Here is a 19,216-nt window from a genome sequence, read left to right on the forward strand (position 1 = left end):
TGCAGTCGTCTTCAGGATTGAAGCAAGGATGAAAGCACTGGGGGAAAGGTTTGAAGTCAGATCCGTACTCATTTGGACATTGCAACACAGCAGCTGGTAAACAGATTTTATGGCATGGATGCCAGTATTCGGAGACTTAAAGAGTTTTACAGCCAAACATTGGTGTCTCTATCTAATGGTGAACAGTTCATTTCCAAAGAAAAAAGTTTCTAGAAAACAAACAACAGTAACATTTGACCATCATTTTCATGACGAATGTTAAATATGTGAACTTGTCAAAGGAATAACATTGAGAATATTGGGTCCTGTTGCTGAGGTAAGATATAATCCAGCCTTTCATTATCCAGAACCTCTGCAGTTCACCCTAAGGATGTCTGCGGTGAGCCAGGGCCTGTCCTGGGAGGGTTATGTCAGAGTACGACATAATCTTTTCTATATATAATCCTTACTTAAAAGCTTCAGAATGATTTTAACCATTCTTGTCATTTACCTCTGCGTAAATACCACACTTTTAACTTAAGCAAATTAATGTAATTAATCTAAATGTAGAACAAGAGTATGAGGTGTCAAAGAATTGCCTATAGCAGGGCTATTCAACTAGTAGGCTTTCCAATCTGTTCCATTCAGTTATTTTCCTGTGGAGAATGATAATCACCTGAATCAATATGGCAATTTCGAAACTGGTTATATTAAAATTCGGGAATGGAGTGTATTGGACAGGCCTCAGGTTGAACAGCCCTGACCTAGAGTAACAACATTGAAAATTGTTCAGAGCAACTGAACACTGAAAGGTTTTTTGGATGCTTTCCATTTCTGGGACTCTTGAAGATGATGTGATATGGAAGAACAGTAAAAGGAGCCTAAATTGACTGATTGCTGTAGGACTTGTGCCCTTCTGTTTATGATAGCTGGGCTCAGTGTTCTGAAGGAGTTACCGGAGTGACGTCACTGCCTTCAAATCCAGAGGGTGCAGAATCCTCCTCCTTTGTCTGAGCAGTGGCGCTGTGCGGCTCTGTGAACAACTGTGATCGAATCTCGGGGGGCGGAGTAGAATTGCATTAATTATACATCACTCGGCCTACAGTGAGTTAATTAACTGGACACTGACAAAACAATTACAATGATAGGATTACCGATTACCTGAATGATGATTTCCCTTAAAGAAGGAAAAATGTGGTAAATAATGAATATTAGAATGCAGACTACACAAAAGCTGACTGATGTAAAGTGTTTTGGGATGAAAATACAACCGATTTGTAAAAGACGTAATTCACATGATTACTTGCAAAAGCCAACTTCATATTGCACTTATGTATGTTTTCAACATTACTTTGGGCTGATTATTTTGAGGAACACCATTATTACATTTTCATTTTTCCTACGTATGTAATCCTTTTAGTACTCCCAAGTGTCACTGACCTCCAGAGGCAATTTCCACCTGGAATGATGTCCCCCCAAAAAATCTGTAGGAACTTTAAAAGTATAGACAGTAGAGGCCTGATTCAGGGCTTAAATTGAAGGTAATAATCTTTAAGGTTCTTCTACAAAGGAAAACTGTGTTCACAGATATGGTATGGCAAAAGTGTACTTTGAAAATATTTTATCTTACTGTTAACTTTCCCTCCTGATCACAGTGCTGAAGACTTCTTTAGGAATTACTTGAGACTAGAGGACAAATCCATTCGTTGGGCCTTCAGATGCTGGTTGTTCTCAGGGAGGAGGCTTATCAAGAGTGCAGTCAGCAGGTCACCACTGCTCCACTGTGAGTGTGAAGAGTGTGTATCCTTAGTCACCTTTCACAGCGAACCCTGCTCGAGGATGAAAAATGCAAAAAAGGTCAATGGTTCCAATCACTGACTGCAGAACACAACTGACAGACAGTGAAAAACCAGCAATTACACGAGGAAGAGATGCTGACGCAGAGACGATGACTAAAAGAGAAGACACGCTGACTGAGAGCCCAGGAAAATGCTTTCCTAACCCAGCTGGTTCTGCTGGCAGCTGGATTCAGCTTCGCATCAGATGTCGGCACATCAAAGGCAGTGCTGAAGAGACGGCTGTAGAATGAAGAGGAGAGGTGCAGCCGGAAAAACCTTAAAAACCACTATGGAAATGCACAGCAGTGTGAAGACGGGTGAAAGCTGCAGACAGCGGAATGTAATGGTCAGATGAAAGAAAGTCGGGAGAGAGATTGTCAGAAAGTTGTGAAGCTCCTATGATAAAGCAGTGGTGGTGTATAGGCTAGGGCTCTGCTATATTGCACACTCACGCAGCTCTATACCAAACACATCTGAGAAAGAGCCATATCACTCCATGGCTGACAGTTATACACTGCGCTCAGGAAGGCAAGACCTCGGCGAAAGGCTTGTTTGTCAGCAGCTCTCCTCGCGAACTTGGCCAGCTCTCCATGCCAGTCCGAACCTGAATGACATGCCTCGGAAACTCAGGACAACAGTTTCCTAATGAATGTGCTGGCCTCCCCAGTTTCTAGCCCTTTACCCATTGAAATGTTATAACACAACAGGGGACTGAAAAAAAGAGCCACGATATGTTCCCGGCAGTCACTGGGACTGAGTGGACAGAAACAAACGGTGGCAGACCGATGAAGGTCTGTCGTAGAATGGCTGTGTCTGTTACTGAAGGGGCTCAAGCTGGTCTGCAAACAGTCTGTGCTAAAGCACCAGTGCAGCATCCCTGTTGAATTTGCATCTAGGTGATTAATGGTTTTGTCAAAATCTGTAGGTTCTGTCTTCCGTTCAAAGTTAAATTCTAGCAAGATTTCAATGTGGACCTACGGTTACCTCCATCAGTTTGTGTGCATATGTGCACTGTATATAAATGCAGAGAAGAGTGTAATGTGTCATTTGCAATGTTATCTCTATATTCTGCTTGAGGTTTTGTTGGTTTTACCTTCCTATCTTTGTAGCAGCTGCAGACAGAAATTGTTAGTGGGTAGGCATGTGTTTTAAATACCCCCCATTGACACTGAGAGCCTCGTGTCACAGCAAAGACGCTAATAAGAAGCTAAAGCCCTTGCATTATTAATTGCACCCCGGTCTTTCCTGCCTCCGCGGTGATAGCACTGCAGAAAGCCTAGGTGGTGTCATTAAGAATTACTTCAGTGCAGCATCTTTCCACTGCTGACAACAGGGCTAATCTGGCCGCAGTTAATGTGCGCGTGGGGCGAGGGGTCTGTCTGTGTGTGCCTGTGTGAGAAAGGAGTAGGAGGAGGTGATGGATGTCTGTGCTTCTGCCTGAGTGCCAGTGTGTGCTGGGGACCGGCACATCTGCTTATGTCGTTGCACTCCTGACTGTGTCTTTGTTGGATAAGACAGTCTGTCTGTTTGTGCGTCTGTGTGTTTATGAAGGATCGCTGCAGTATGCGAGGGGCCTGGGTTCTGGGCTGTGTGACTGGAGTGAGGCTCTGTGCACAACAAATAAGAGAGAGACAGGGGCTGGGGGAGGAGGAGGGGGGCGAGGTGTTCTTTGGGGGTGTTTTCTGATCATTAGCAGGGTTTACTGAGTAGAGGGTGCGGGAGAGGGCGAGGAGGCCGTGAGCCCCTGGGTGTGATCGTGCCAGTTGTGGGGGGTTGCAGTGCAGATCCAGAGGGTGAAGAGGTGTGAAGGTGTGTGATGAGAAGTGGAGGAGGTATTTTATTTTGGGGGTTGGATTGCTGGAAAGTGTGTTTGCACATGGGAGTCAGCCAAGAACGCTGGAGCTACATGCCATTCAGGATTTAGCATTTTCCTTGGCTAAGCTGAAGACAGTTCCTTGTGGCCATCTCCCACAAGCAACCAAATTAATCCATCAAAACAATAATTTCCTAGGTAGTAGGTGGACACTATTTTTGGTAGTGAATTAAAAAGCTAAGGGGCTCAGTGCTCTTTCTGTAGCATGCAATGTGATGCACATAATCTTGGGTTTTCACAGAAATACTTATGACAGATACAGGGAGGAATGTGTGATAAAATTGTTAAACATTCTGACAATTGTGCATGTTTATATATTTTGTTAAAAATAGAGTGGTCATGTATGAAATATGAAATATCTGAAATAATATGAAATGAAAATACAGCATATTTAAAAAATACAATAGATGGAAGTTTTGTTTGTGGAGCAGATCACTGCAGTGGGCTGTAAAAGTATTCACACCTGTTTCTAGATGACATGAGCCCATAATAATAAAACACAGGGAGCCTGAGACCACTGCTTTAAAGTCGGTACTTGGACATCCGTCCATCTTCAAACCACTTTATACAGGTCTGAGGGGGAGTCAGAGCCCATCTCAGCAAACAGCTGGCGCAAGGTGGGACACACCCTGGACAGGAGGCAAATCCATTTCAGGGCCAACAGACAGATACACACACTCACACCAGGGCCAGATTTCCCAGAACCCAATTAAGCTACCAGTATGTCTCTGGACTATGGGAGGAAACTGGAGCACCTGGTGGCAACCCACACAAACACGGATACAGATGTACAAACATCACTTAGACAGCATCCCAGCAACTGAAGCAAGGACTGCGGTGCTGTGAGACCGCCAGTCTAACCACTGCACCACTGTGCCCCTGTACTCTGACATGTGCTTTGCAAATAATTAAAAAGAGGTCATGTCAGTATATATATATACACTATCTTGTTTATGAAATTAAATGAAAAGTGATTGTATCTTAAAGTTTTGTCATAAAGGTACAACACAAGCAGATTTGTTTCATTGCAATAAAGGTATATTCCACTAAAGCAGGACTCAAGGACTCAAGGAGTCCCGTGATCCTGCAACAGCTGCTGCTGTTGCTACTTCAGTCTCCTGCACTCGGCTCATGCCCTTCCCTGCCTCATTAAAACACACAAAGACGGCACTAGCCAGGAGAGTGTTGAATAACGTTCGTGATTAATGGAGTACGCCTGGTAAATTACTTGGCATTTAATGTCTCATTGAGGGTGTTTTGGTGGGCAAAAATTTCAACAGGTGACCTAAGCAAACAAAACAATGATTCAGCCAGCGCGCTCTTTCGTGCCTATTACACAAACCCCAAAACACTCGACTGCTCTCAAGACACGTTTACGTTCTACTGACTGCATGCATCATCACACCATGTGCAGCCGGCAAGGTACTCATCTCGTAACTGATAAACAACAACATGAAGGGAATGCTCCCTCGCTCTTCTCTTTCATTTGGCACCTTTTTCTCTAGCGTACTCCGGCTTCTCTGACTGACAGTAGCAGTGGTTGCTACCCTCACCCCCTGCCAGGACTGGCTGGCTACTGGTCAGGCGCCCCAGGTATTGATGAGTCATTTGTAAAGCCTGGGTATCTCAAAGAGCAAGATTAAATGCCAAATAATGCAGTATAACATTTAATGGTAGTGTAGGTGAAGCCATGTGACATGTGAGAAGTACAGCTCTAAAAAATAACTAATTGCATTAATTTTTCTAACCAAAATCATATTATTTACTATTCTACAGTATACACAGTAGTTCTGTTATGGGAGTTTTAAATTAGAAGTCAAACTGTTTACATTGACTGTTTTTTAGACAGACCAGTGAAAAGGGCTGGTGCTTGGCCACAGCCGTCCTGTACTAGATACCACGTGTGTGTGATTGTTTCCTCCTGCATGCTGGGGGAGATCCTTTTCAATTCTTACCTTTGAAGCTGTGCTGGCTGTGGCAGAGCAGGTGTTTGTCTTTAATGCAGTGCCACAGTAAACGAAAAGACCCTGTGAGAGGTTACTGAGGAAACTCAGCCCTGCTGCAGTCACTGACCTGTGCCCTTTAGGCTTCAGACCAAAGCCAAGGATTTTCTCTAATGTAAACTATACTCACTGCTCAACATTATTGTGAACGTCCATGACTTCAGTACTTGGCCCAAATATCTGTAATATTTTCAGACGCCTTACCCAGTCTAGTCTGTGTGTTGTTGATGTCCATTTACATTTTGCAGTACCTGTGTTAAATGCCTTCATACATTTTTTTTCATGTTCTTATCTCCTCAGGAGTTCCTGCCTGGTGTGTTCAGCATGGGTCTGCATAATGAATCAGGCCTGAGTCTTTGCAATCTCCCCTCAAGCCTCGCAGATGTGCGCTTAGCTTCTTTTTTTTTTACAAAAGTCATTTGTGCTGCTTTTATGTCTTACTGTGCATCACCCGCTCTGCTGTGTTAGCTCTGCTGTCACCTGGGCATGGCTATGCCTCCCAGCTGACAGTAGGAAATAGAGAGATTTCTTATTTAATTTTCCGATTTATTCCAACTTCTGTCCAGGAATGCGCAACTTCAACCAGATGCTTGGGCTCAGTATTAAGCCAAGGAGCGTCTTGCTGCCAGTTTCCAATGGTTAGTGTCGGCACTCAGTCCCGAGAAGAATTACCTCCCTTTCCCACAGAACAGAAACTGATCCACTCCCAGGAATGTATGAGCTCATCAGCCCAGCAGTGGGAAAAGACGCCCACGGAGCAGAGAGGTCTCAAAGCAGCGCGAACCCTGAAGTGTTTCAGGTGCCCCGAGTGAAAATAACCTGTCCCAGCACGTGACACAGAGCGGACCACCAGGGAGCAGCTAGCAGAAAGGGAGGTGGAGTGGCTTCGCTTGATAAGCACCACGAAGAAGGATGGAACGGAGTGAGGTAACGGAACTGACTCCTAAAAGGATTTGACCCCCGACCGCGCCGGTGTGAGAAGTGGGCTGGCCTGGGAACCCTTATCACGAAAGGCCAGACTTTCGGCTCCGGCACTGTGGCTTTTCCACCCTGGACAAGCTGAGTAGGAGCTTCTTTTCCTCATCAGTTCCTTCCTGCTGAGGAAACTCGCTTTATTTTTGTAGCTGTTTCCCTCCTGGATCTTCTCAAAATGGCAGGTTTTCTGAGCACTGTTTGGACGTCTGTGATCAATCCTGTGAAGTGCAAAAAGGAACAACCCAAACAAAACATTTAGACTTTTCAGTCACCATTATTCTAACATAAAAATAGTGGACTTGGCCATCCATTTTTTGGGGGTTATGTTCAGAAATACAATCAGGGTTACTGATTAAATAATTAGTATACAATAGCAACTTATTGCCACCTTTATTAGAGATAAAAACCTGGTACAGTTACATTACACAACTACACAGGCAAATCACAAACTACCTCCCACACACTGACATGAATAAAGAATCAAATAAATTGTTCAATTAATAAACCGCGTACTTCGGATTGTGCTGAGAAGGTTGGATCTTTTAAAATGTCCCTGTAGGAGTGGTTCAGGCTCATTTAATTCCCTGCACTGATCTGGGTTATGAGTGTTTACCTTTTAAGAACAGGGCACTTTTGTTTACAAATTCAGCTCGTCAAGTCAAAACATCTAAGGATTTGCTGCCTTTTAAAGGAATTTCATTTCCATTTCTCGCAGTAAGCAATGTTTTAATTGCAAAGCGAGCCACAAGCGACTTCAAAAAGTACAGTTTAAGTGGCTCAGAGGATGTTTTGTTCTTTGAAGCACAGCCTCTTCCCCTCATTATGGGGTTACACTCCTCCCCCCATCGCAGGGCTCTGGTGTCCATGTGTGAGGCAGATAGGCAGGGACAGGCTGTGCGAGAGAGGGTTAACACCATTCAGAAACTCAGGAATTCTCCACTGTTAGATGGGACTGAAATATTGGTGAAGAAGCAGATTTGCAGAAATACAGTGTTTTCAGCCAAAGAGAAAAAAGTAATAAGGATATTATGGGACATCTCCTTTAAATTTTTTATGATCCAGGCAAAACCTTGAGAATTCTATCTGGGCCTCTTCTTGTGTTGGATGATCAGACTTTTGGAGATGATTCAGAAGGAATCATTAGCAGGGACACCGAGATTTTTTTCCGAAACGAAAGACTGTGAAACACTCTGCCTGTGCTCAAGCCTTCAAGTGGAAGACTGAAGACTTGCAGGATGTAAGAGCAGTAATGAGATCCAGACCCAAGCTGGTGTGTGATTCTGAAAGTGGGGCAGGGTACCTCTGCGTGTCCAGGGTACATTGCCGCTGCTGCTGCAAGCACAAAACATGCTCACTCCCCTGGAGGGAAGAGCTGCACACAGGAGCACTGGGCTTGCTTTCTGCACACAGATCCTGCAAGGAGTCTGTCTCTTGAAAACAGGGGTATGTATCACATTTATAGAACTAAGACAGTCAAGGCAAGGGGCTATAGCAGTGATAGGAAAAATCCACTCAATGCAAAAAAATATTAAAAATAAGAAATTATCCTCTTATTTGCAAATGTATTCTCAAAATGACTCTTCAATTTCAATTAACACTTTATTTCAAAGTGTTTTGGTTTCAGTTTATGCCTATAATGTAAATTATATAATATGTCATGTTTTCGTAAAATTATATATTACTGAGTCTATTACTGAATACTACAGTATACATACATATATACATATTGCAAATGTTTTTTTACCTCTTTGGATTATGTGCTCTGTAAAACATCTTGTCAGCATTAAGCACATAAACAGGAACAAACCAGAGATCGGGCTTTATGATGTAAAACAAGGTAGTTGTGTTATATTATACAATATAATATAAATAATTGTTCAGCATGCAGCCTGTAGAGCTCATAATCAAATATTTGGGTTCAAATAAAAGTCCTGAAACACATCTGGTGAAAAGATTGAACTGCACATTTCCAAATTCGGGCTGGTGGACTCTTGATTTTAGATTCTACTCTTAATAAAAACTACATAATAGTACAGCGTACGGCTTTGCGGCTTTAAATTCCCTATGAGCTTTCTATCTGCTTTTGCTTATTTTGTTTACAGCATTGCTCTTTCTCCTTTCCTGCAGGACACAAATGACACCGCTGACACTCTGGATGACTGTGTGCTGTGTGTGAAGACAGGGGATAATCAACACTTGATGAGCTGCATACAACAGCCCACAACTACATGTCTTATTGTGATCATTCAAAGTAATCACAGCATTTTTTAGTGCCTTAGTGCCTTTTAGATTTCAGCTCCTCATAATTGGGGGGAGGCATTCAGGGCATCTTTATTACCCAGCACCCTTTGAATCAAGTGTAGCTTCTGGTATGTAAGGAGAGGCTCTGGAATAAAAACCTTTGCATGTGTTGCTCATGATTCCATCATGCAGTCTGTATGCTATCAGATGCTGCAGATGTTGTTCTTCACGTGTCCATCTAATTTCTTAACAAAGTATCATTCTGAAAAGTAAATAAATCTATGTTTAAGAAAATAACAACAATGTATGTTTTAGTTTCAGGAATATTGACCATTCTGAGCTACTGTGTGGAAGCTGACTTACCAAGAGTGCAAAGATCCCGCGATCCCAGAATTAAAACCTCAGCCTCCTAGAGGAAGCTAGAACATTAGCCCATAGGAAAAGGGGGTCAGACCCCCTTGCAAGGCATTAAGACATCGTGACTCCATTGTCCAATCACACTGCACCACCCCTGTTGCCAGCAGACACTTCCTTGCTGACAGTATTGCCACACCACAGACAAAACACACCAGGGTCCTGATCCACTGCAAGGCATAACACAATAAAATATGATTTTTCTTTCCAAATACTGAGTATTAAACACTTAGCGCTAGAATCTGTGTATATGTGGTATACTTCCTTATACAATATTCACAGTAATACATCTATTTACCATGATGTGAAATGTACACAAGGAACATTCAAACCTTTGCAGCACAGGTGGATTATGGAACAAGTAAAGGTTTATTCCATGCTGAAAATAAAAGAAAAGAGACACAACGTGTCAGCTGTGGAGTGCCTCTTTTCTTTTCAGCACGGAATAAACCTATACTTGTTCCTCTGCAGCCTACGCATGCTGACACAGCTCCCTACTTGAACAGGTGGATCATGCTTCTTCAACAGAAGTTGCTTCTGTACCATCCAGAGCTGTGTCCAAGGGTCAGATGAATTTGGAGTAGTCTGTAATCAGTGCTCTCCGTGTTTGAACTCCTTCTCCTGTCACACTGCTGTGGAATAGTGGGATGCAGAGTGCCCTAGCTTGGAGAATTCACATCTATGGATTGGCTCTGTAGGGCATAGATCTGTGATGAACTCACACCATTAAGAGCTTTGAAAGGTCTGTCATTCAATGAACTTGGAAAAAAGAGCATTCTCCAAGAGATGGTGCCATGTGGACATGAAGTTAGACAGGGGTATTTTTGCAGCAGTCAATAATGAAAATAAACTGTATGATACAGTATGTGTTCTATGTGCAGCACAGCCCTTGTATTGGAATGATGCACTGTATACACCCAGACATTCGGGAATCTAGATTCTGTGCCTGGTGACTCAGTGTCAATCTTTAATATGTAATATGAGTGCTTTTTAAATATTATGTCCTAGTTGAAAATTGTGCTTTGCAGGCAGGTAAAAGACATAACGCAAAACCTTTAACACAACACGAACCCATCAACAAATAAGAAACATACATGTATGAAGAGAAAGAACAACAAAAACATATAAAGTAACATATGGAATCGATTGTCCAAACTATGCAGGTAAATAGCTGTGGGAACAAAGGATAACCTGGGTCTATTGCACTTGAACAGGGGTCGTCTAAATCAACTCCTGATGGAAGGAGTTCAAATTCGCTCTGGTGAATGGTCATGACACTCAATGATCATATTCTAACAGAGCAGTACAAGCTATGCAATTTAAATAACCAAAAGAGGTTGCACTTAACACTTCAGGTTTTAATTTATTGAGTAAAAATGTAGTAAAGAAAAGCCTTTCTAAATTAAATTTGACAGGAGAGACTGTGAAAGAATACATCAGTCCAGAAGCATAGACGCACAGAAAACATCGCTAAAGCATTGATGTAATAGAATCATTACAAATCTAAGCCTGTGCATTCAATGACATCAGATGATACAGGTGAAGTATTAAAAAAGCATTTGTCATGCTGGGTTCACATTATTAGGAAGCAAAAACTCATGCACAGAAAGACTGAGGGCAAGGATTATATTGCTTCTTCTTTACTGCAATCTTGGGTAACATATCTTTGAAGTCCTGAAAAAGTAATTATGTTTCTGCTCTTTCTGCATTCTTATCTGAGCGCGCATTATTTCAGTGAAATGTATATATTTTAAATTTGTGAGTATCCTAACCAGATTTTGCTGATATCTCATGACCTCCCAGTTGAGTAGCTTTCTGAAAAAGCGCATGAGAATTTCATTACAACTGAATGTAGTTTCTTTCTTAAAAAAGGGTTGAGCATCTGGTTGTGAAAGAAATGTGCAGGGCAGCAGTGCTTTTCCATACCACTGACTTTTCCCAAAAATATTTTCTCCCCCAAAACAAATAATTAACCTAGCTAATAATTAAGCTTAATGGACAGAAAACATAAGTAAATATTAAGGGTTAAATGTTGACAGGTGCTGGAAAAGCAGGCTCATAACAAAACAAACGGACTATATAAAGAAAATGGCTGAGAATGTCAGAACCCTCCCTCAATTGCTACAGAGCGGCTTAAGTACTTTGCTCTGATTGGCTCATTGATCAGCATGAATGCAGAGACCTTGTCTTGATTGGTCATGCAATCATTCAGCGGGCCACTCAGCGCGTACCCCTAATTGTGAAAGCCCAAGGATCCTGCTCTCTCGTAGACCAGCTGGGCTCTTAAGCCATTGTTTGTATTTGTGTTTTTTCAAAGTTGTAAAACCTTGGGATGGTTTCCTTTGCTTTTGTCAACTGTGTATTTGAACACACATTACCCCTTATATTTTCATTTAATATACCAGTTACCCTTGCTGAAAACATGACACAATGCCCTAAAAGGCTATGCAGTCACAGTGCATTACAAGAAGAGAAGTCCAGCTGACTGCGTGTGCCTCTGTCTTGTACAGCTGCTTTAGGTCCTGTTTTCTTTGGCTCTTTGCTGGCCTCCTCAGAGCATTCTCTCCTGAAGGGTTCTCCTATTCCCACAGTTTTATTTAAAGACAGAGCTTACACTTCTGTATGGTTCTCGTGAGTGACCTCTGGTAGATTCATCGAGGGGCCTCGAGGAGTTTTGTTACCGATAGTCCTAAGACAATAAGATAATTAGTTGATTAGCTTTGGTAAGGACCTGGTAAGGTCTGAGGCTACCAGGAGCCCAGGGTGCAAGGTGGGTCTTCCGAGACACCAAACAATAATATTTTTAGAGATCTTTATCCCGTCTGCTGCTTTCTTTTGGCTTTGCAGCTTCGAGCGATAAATCTTCCTTGCATCCACGCCTCTGTGGGCTGCTGCTCCCCTGCGGAGACACACCGGGTCGGAGAGACCGGCATCCAGCCCAGTCCGTGAAGGAACCCGGGCTCGGTCTGCAGGAGAGCCGAGCTGCATCACAGCACAGCACATCGGCGGCCAGAGATCCCTTCACTTTCTCCTTCTGGAAATAATCAGCCATATTACAAGACATTAGAAACAATTATTAAACATTTTAAACTTTAGCTTGTAATTCAGCCACAGAAATATTTTATTGTTTGTATTGAATATGCTGTATATTGTCGAACCCTTTGTTTTAACTTTCTCGGCCAGTGAAAAAAAAATGCACCAATTCTAGTAAACAAGCTCTGTAATTATTATTATTCTGCAGCAAAGTCACTGTTGAAGTAAGAATCCATATCTCCCCAGGCTACTGGCTCATTGGCCAGTGTGATATATGATGTTTGTGAAAACAGGTAAATAATATTTTGTCACACTTTTGCTACATGAATGTTTTGCACTTGACTGGTAGGTGCGTCAGCAAAGCTCTTTATTGAGAAATCAATTGTCACATAGCAATCATGATTTTTAAAATCATATGCAGAGCCAGTCCCAGTGAGCAATGGCCTAGTTTCGTCAGTCAGGCTGACAGGAAAGACATTTAAATGGGCTGTAGTATCCTAGACAGCTGTATATCGCCAGGACTCCTCTGAAAACCTTTGTATAACCTGGTGCCTTTAATCCAGGTAACTGTCTCCCACATTGGATATTAAATATATAACAATCCTACTTAATGGAATTTCATCTGGGCAGTAAAATCTGAAGCACAGGACTCACGCTACTCTCATAGTTACACCTCTACTGCCTCAGCCATTCATTAGCCTGGATTTCAACAGTAAATAATGGCCAGACATATTCATTTGCACCATTGTATGAATGAAATACTTTCTAATTGTTTCTTAAAACATGACAAATGGTAAAGGTTACTGGTCATCTTGCCTTGGATTAAGTTGGCAGTATGAAGTATGTTTGTCTGTACAGTACATGAAGACAGTCTTACACAATTTAATATGCGCCGTGTTAGGACGGACATTTTTTGTACAATTTCAGCCATGCGTTTGTTTCTCACAATATTTGTCCTGTCTTCACAGAATGTATGTATATGATATCAATGCCTGCGTTGTATCACATGACTGTTGAGCTTAGCAAAGGTCCTGCAGTATTTAGAGATGCAGTGGGTTAGTTTATTGTTCATGGGTGCGTTTTTGGATAGTGTGCAGCTGAATTAGGTAATTCAATTAGGTGAACCCCATTGAATCTTGTAACTTATAGCAATAACTGGACACCTTAGTGGCAATGAATTGACAGCTTAGTCAGTGACATTAACTTACATTGGTTTAAATAACCTGTGCATGTACTGTAGAGGGATGGGGCCATGTGGCAGGATCTCCCATTTCTTTGTCCTCCCAGGTGTGCACATAGGTGACGACACAATGCCTTTCATCGCAGGTGTGTGACAGGCGAAGCTCTTTCAGCTCCTGTTGCTTATTGGATAGCAGCTGCAGTTGAGTGGGAGTCTGGCATTTCAGCTCGGGTTCAGTCAGGTGTGTCTTAATTAGCTCTTTCCTATTGTGTTGCCTTTCCCCTCTCCTGTGCTGGCATTGCAGGACTTTTCTTTGGTGTTTGTGTAACCTGTCTGAGGTGCACTATTCTCATCTTACCTGCCAGATGTTGGAGATCGAGTGTGCGCGACCCTGTACAACTGCACTTCATTGAGAGTAACAGTTTTGGAGCTGTGACTCACTTGAGAGATAACACTGCATAATGTAACCTGGGTATTTTTACACTTACCCTCTTAAAACCTATGGGTTTAAGAGTTCTGGGGTCATGACAATTGTAAAGGAGTATTTTAAAGCAAAGGTGCCCTAAATGGCAATAAATGTATATTTTTCTATATAATAGGTCCAGTTCTTGACTAATCCCAAATCCAGGTGTGATCCAGTTTATAGATCTGAGAACAATTGAAATCTGAGTGGGGAGAATCCAGCTAAATATATCTTTAAGAGAAATTCCCATTATGGGGTAACTTACAGCAAAATAATACTCAAGAGCATTAGCTGTGCTAAAGTATTTTCACCCTTTCCAAATGGCCAATGGTGGGTATTCTCAGTGTCACTCCCAGAGTTTTTAGCCAGTGCTATATCCCCTACTTCCCCTGCTGCTCTTTCCCACCAGTAACAAAGTAAAGAAGTTGCCCTTCCAAGCCACTACTGCTGAGATTTCTATCACTGTGCGCCACCTGTTTTTGTCTAAAATCTAGCAGGGTATGGCACTGCCACAGACGGAGACTGCACAAGCCACCTCTGTGGAGCACTTGAGTAAACAGCTCAGCACGACATCCTGCTGTCTTGCATGTTTCTCACAGGGCTTTCATTCATGACAGGTTCTGTATTTCCACTGAACTGCAACCTCCAACCCTACCGGCATCAGCTCTGCCGACTTTCTTTCTAGGCCACTCACAACTTCTGATCTCAACAGCTCTCCTTATTTACTGAAACAAATAATCTAAACATGCACATGGGCAGGTTTCATTTCAGTCTTTGAGGGACATACCCTCAGATTTGGTCAAAATTGTGTTAGACTGGCCATCAGCTAAGACAGAGGTACTGTACTGTAATATTGCATCTCTGTGTGGGAGTGTTCAGGTGTGGTGACTGCACATGCATTTGTTAGTTGAGCTTGGGAGAACTAAAACAAAAATATCTCCAGGAAGGACAGGAGAAGTCTGCTTATTTGCTCATGCTGCTTATGGGTTTGAAGAGCATGGCAAGAAATATCTGCCCATTTCCACATGGAAACCCAAATGTCCTGGGAAAATGCTCATCAGGTCTGCACCACGTCTGACCACCTTCTGCCATGTGACTGTTGTATGTCAAATTCCAGTATTTTCCTATACTTGTAAAGCACCTATTTGGTTATTTTTGTTAATTTTTACTGTTCAGAATTTGTCTGAAAGCAAATGACCTCAGCTAAAGGTATTATCACAGTAATAAGATAATAAAAGATGATCAAAGCCTAATTCCTTTAACAGCAGAAACACTGAGTGTAATTGAATAGGTCAGTGACTGGTACCACAGTGTAGGTTAGCACTGTCGTTTGGCAATACTGCTGTTAAATACCAAGGCAGGGGGAAATGTTGACAGGGGATTTGTCAATCCAGACAGCCTTGGAAATACACCTGGCAACTGTTGGGCACAGAGCTCTAAAGCAGTGGTGTCATTTCACAGAATGTTCTGGAGCCAAAGAAGTCTGAGTAGGGCAAATGTCAGGGTTCTGGTTGTCAAGTTGCTTGAGGCAAACCTTTCTGAGGAGTGGAAACTAAAGAAAAAGGGTCAAATTAAGTCAAAACCAAGTGAGCCTGATTTTTCCCAGTCTTACAGTTCTAGAAAAAATATTAACTCCTGTCCTGGCAAGATCTTTGTAGATCATCATCCATCAATAGAGGTTTTACTATGCAGAGATTGACATCAGTTTGGGGAGCTGGGGTTGTGTTCCTTGCCCTCCTCTGTTGTCAGTGGTGCTGTAGCAGTTTCACAGACCTGCTGAGAAGGTCTCGGACACACAGCGCTGGGTGAAACCTGATGCAGAGCTGATCTCTGTGGATGAGAGCCGCTGTCTTTGGCTGAACCCAGGATTTCAATGCTTTTGTCGTCGATATTTCATTCCCAGGAGCCTCCACAATGGTATCACTGCCCCTAGATTTCAAGAGAAGTGCAATTACACATTCTAAAGTGGTTGGTAGACAACCAATAATAACAATTGTACCATGTCACAACTGTAATAATACCTTTGAAGTTCATGAAAATGCTAACAATTTGTAAGAGCTGTTTCTAAGTATGTGTGACTGTAAATTAAAGATCAGGGTTTATTAATTTGATTATGCAGACCTGCTGTGACAATTTTAGGGAATTATAAATTAATTCCTGTTTACAACCAATGTGCAATGTGGTGTAATGCAGTTGTTTGGGCACAACAAGTACTTACTGCCCCCAAATACCACAATAACACAATGAGAAATGTGCACATTCTAGTCAGTGTTCAAGTTGTGGGCAAAATATAGCACTTCTTGGCTCTGCAAAATTTTCAATTGTCCATCTCTGATTATTGTAATCTAATGCTGTTTTTTGTTTAATCTGTAAGAGTATACTGGCAGAACAGGCTGTGAACTCTGTAGCTGCTCTCTGCTGCTGTCTCCCATACGATTCTCATTATGTGCCTGTCTTTGTTTCCACCCTCTTGCCAAAGGGTTAAGCCCTGACAGGTGGGATTAAAGAGCACATCTGTTTCAGGTTTGTATCCAAACACTTTTACTGGAACGGCTCTGAACGATCGGCTTATGGATCTGAGGTTCTCAGTGTCTTGTCGCAGCTTTAGTGTTTGTGTTTTTGGTTGTGTTTTACATTGAGTCTTTTTACACCAAGTTGTCTTGGCAAATCTGAGTCCAAAAACTATGCCATGTACTTTGCTCTAAAATTGGAATGGACAATTTTTCTCCAAACTGGCCTCCTCATCAGATTAAAATCAATGTGTGTCAATCAATCGATAGATAATATGGACACCTGATTACCTCAGTGTTTAGATTTGTTTTATGGTGCATTTTACTGCACATTGAATTAAATGTGTGTGGAACGTCATTTAATTAGAGTGAAGGCTAAAAAGTACTACATTTTCACGTGACAACCAGTAAAATGTTTATTTTTAAAGTGTATTGCCATTGTTATCCAGCCACCTGAAAGTACTTGAGGTTTGGAACAAAAGGGTTATCACAAACTCCTTACAGGGTAAGGCAGTAGGAAGTCTACTGCTATCATCACCATTACCATCACCATCAATTTCAACTGGTTTCTGTAATTCTGTAGTTAAACAAATTGGCAAGATTAACAGGCCTTAGATAAAAAACACAGCATCTGATTTTGATAGCATAGTTTTGCATAGGGCAACCAAAGTAAATTCTAAGAGACACAGACTATTGATGGCCGAACAGAATTATACCGGATAGTTACACTGTTAGCTTTGTCAAAGCAAATATAAAGCAGACTGTGTGACAACTGCATACCCACAGTAGTTTTCTTTTGTTGTTTTGCTTTTAAAGTCTATCAAGAATCCTTACACCTGACCTGACACAGTGCACAGTGACAAAGGCCTTGAGTGTACAAAAGACACTCCGGCGTTGTCAATTGCAATCCTCTTCTTCGATTGTTGGAGGAAACATAGACTGACTTTAAACTTTAATTTCCACAAAAACAAATGGTGTTTGCGATGTATTTGGCATTGACAAAGTAAACAGCGAATTCTGTTTTGATAATTGTCCATAATTAACAGTTAAATGAAGGCTTCGCAGAAGTGAAAGTAATTGACAACACGCGCTCTCAGGCACAGTGACACACACACACACAGACACACACAAACAGATTAAGCACAAATCAATGACTGTGCTCATATGGGAGAGAAATTTCACCCCAGGTTCTTGTTAAGGTTTGACGCACACAGCGGAGGCTCGGGGGAGTGTTATTACCAGGGTGATGGTTGATAAGATGCTAGTTCCTACACTGCTGGTCTCAGGGGACGAATGCATTGCGAAGCCATGGAAACGGTAAGGCTAGGTGTTACGCTATAATTGGGCCACTGCTTTTAACATCACAGCTGCACAGGCAGGTATGCCGTCTTTTTCAAATTAGAAATTATGGCGCATTGCGAAAAAAAAAGCACAGGACTTCAGTGGGCAGTTTTTTAAAAATACATATATATATACATTTTTGTCCTAAATCCTTGAGGCACATTCAGATTTAAGATTAATGAAGGAAAGCCAGACAAGGAGTTGGTGATTCAGGTTTGGGGGTTAACAAGGTTGAAAAATGACCTTAAATAAGTGTGTGGCTTTTCCGAAATGCACATGTCAAATAACAGTCACAGCAACTTTTCAGCAACAGAAAACTCACGTCTGCTTTTTTTTGTCTGTATGCTTTTAAACAGAGCACTGTTTTGGAAACCATCTTTCCACAGTAGGATTTAGACAGATATTCGGGTAATATGATCAGTGGAGGAAGACCTAAAATTATAACAGGAAAATTTTTTTTTTTATAATACCCAGATCTACAGTAGATGCACAAAATATTTGGTATGGTTAATGTTTGTTAATCATTGTCATTTCATTCAAATCATTTTTAAATAATACAGGCATCAAATATTCTCAGCGCAAAAGAAAGAACAACAGTGTTAGGAATCTGAATTCCAAGTAAATTCTAGGAAGTGTGTCTACATGCCTCCCAAAACTTCTTGTCAGTCTCCTTGAGACAAAGAGTATTGAGCCCCTTGAATCCTGATGTGTGCAACTAAAGTGTGAAAGCTGTGTGTGGTACCAAGCTAAAGTGGAAAGGGTGTGAAATATGGGCTCTGAATAAGAACATGACACAGAACCCACAGCCTAGAATAACGAAAACAGGCAGAGAATGAAAGAAATGGGTTAGAGCACACGCTGGAGTACGTGACATCACTGCAGGTGTGCAGACTCTGAAATGTCAGTGGGCTGGACACACAGCAAGAAGAATGGCTCATCGCTGCACCAAGTAAATGCTGGACTGGATCCTCAAGTTAGAAAAGAGACCAGGAAGAGAAACGTCTATGGCAACATGATAGTATCAGGACAAGACAGTGCAGTGCAATCTGTGATTTTACTGTGTGACATCACACTACTAAAACGTGAAATTGGAAACGTTTCTTATTCGTTTGAGTTTTATATTTTGTATCACAACATCAACTTCCACCATTTCGTACTGCAAAACTCTATATGATGAAAATTATGTGCCCCGGAGAACTTCTTATGTTGTGTGTGTTTAGCCATTGTCATACTCTAGACACTGTCATATTCAATATTATGTGAGATAAGGGAAACCTTTAAGCCTGGAAAAGGGCAGATAGTGATTCAGGAGGAGTTTTGATGGAAGTATTCAAAATCCTGAAAGGAACTGACGATGCTTTTGAAG

General features: G+C 41.8%; 1 long non-coding RNA gene across 1 annotated transcript; it reads left to right on the forward strand.

Moving 5' to 3' along the window:
- The first annotated feature begins 7,096 nt into the window (after positions 1 to 7,096).
- Positions 7,097 to 9,080, forward strand: LOC107077686 (uncharacterized). The gene is made up of 2 exons (XR_001478682.2): positions 7,097 to 8,111; positions 8,796 to 9,080. It is a non-coding gene; the product is annotated as an uncharacterized lncRNA (long non-coding RNA).
- Positions 9,081 to 19,216: the final 10,136 nt, after the last annotated feature.

This window comes from Lepisosteus oculatus, chromosome 11 (genome assembly GCF_040954835.1).
Source record: "Lepisosteus oculatus isolate fLepOcu1 chromosome 11, fLepOcu1.hap2, whole genome shotgun sequence".
Taxonomy (NCBI): Eukaryota; Metazoa; Chordata; class Actinopteri; order Semionotiformes; family Lepisosteidae; genus Lepisosteus; species Lepisosteus oculatus.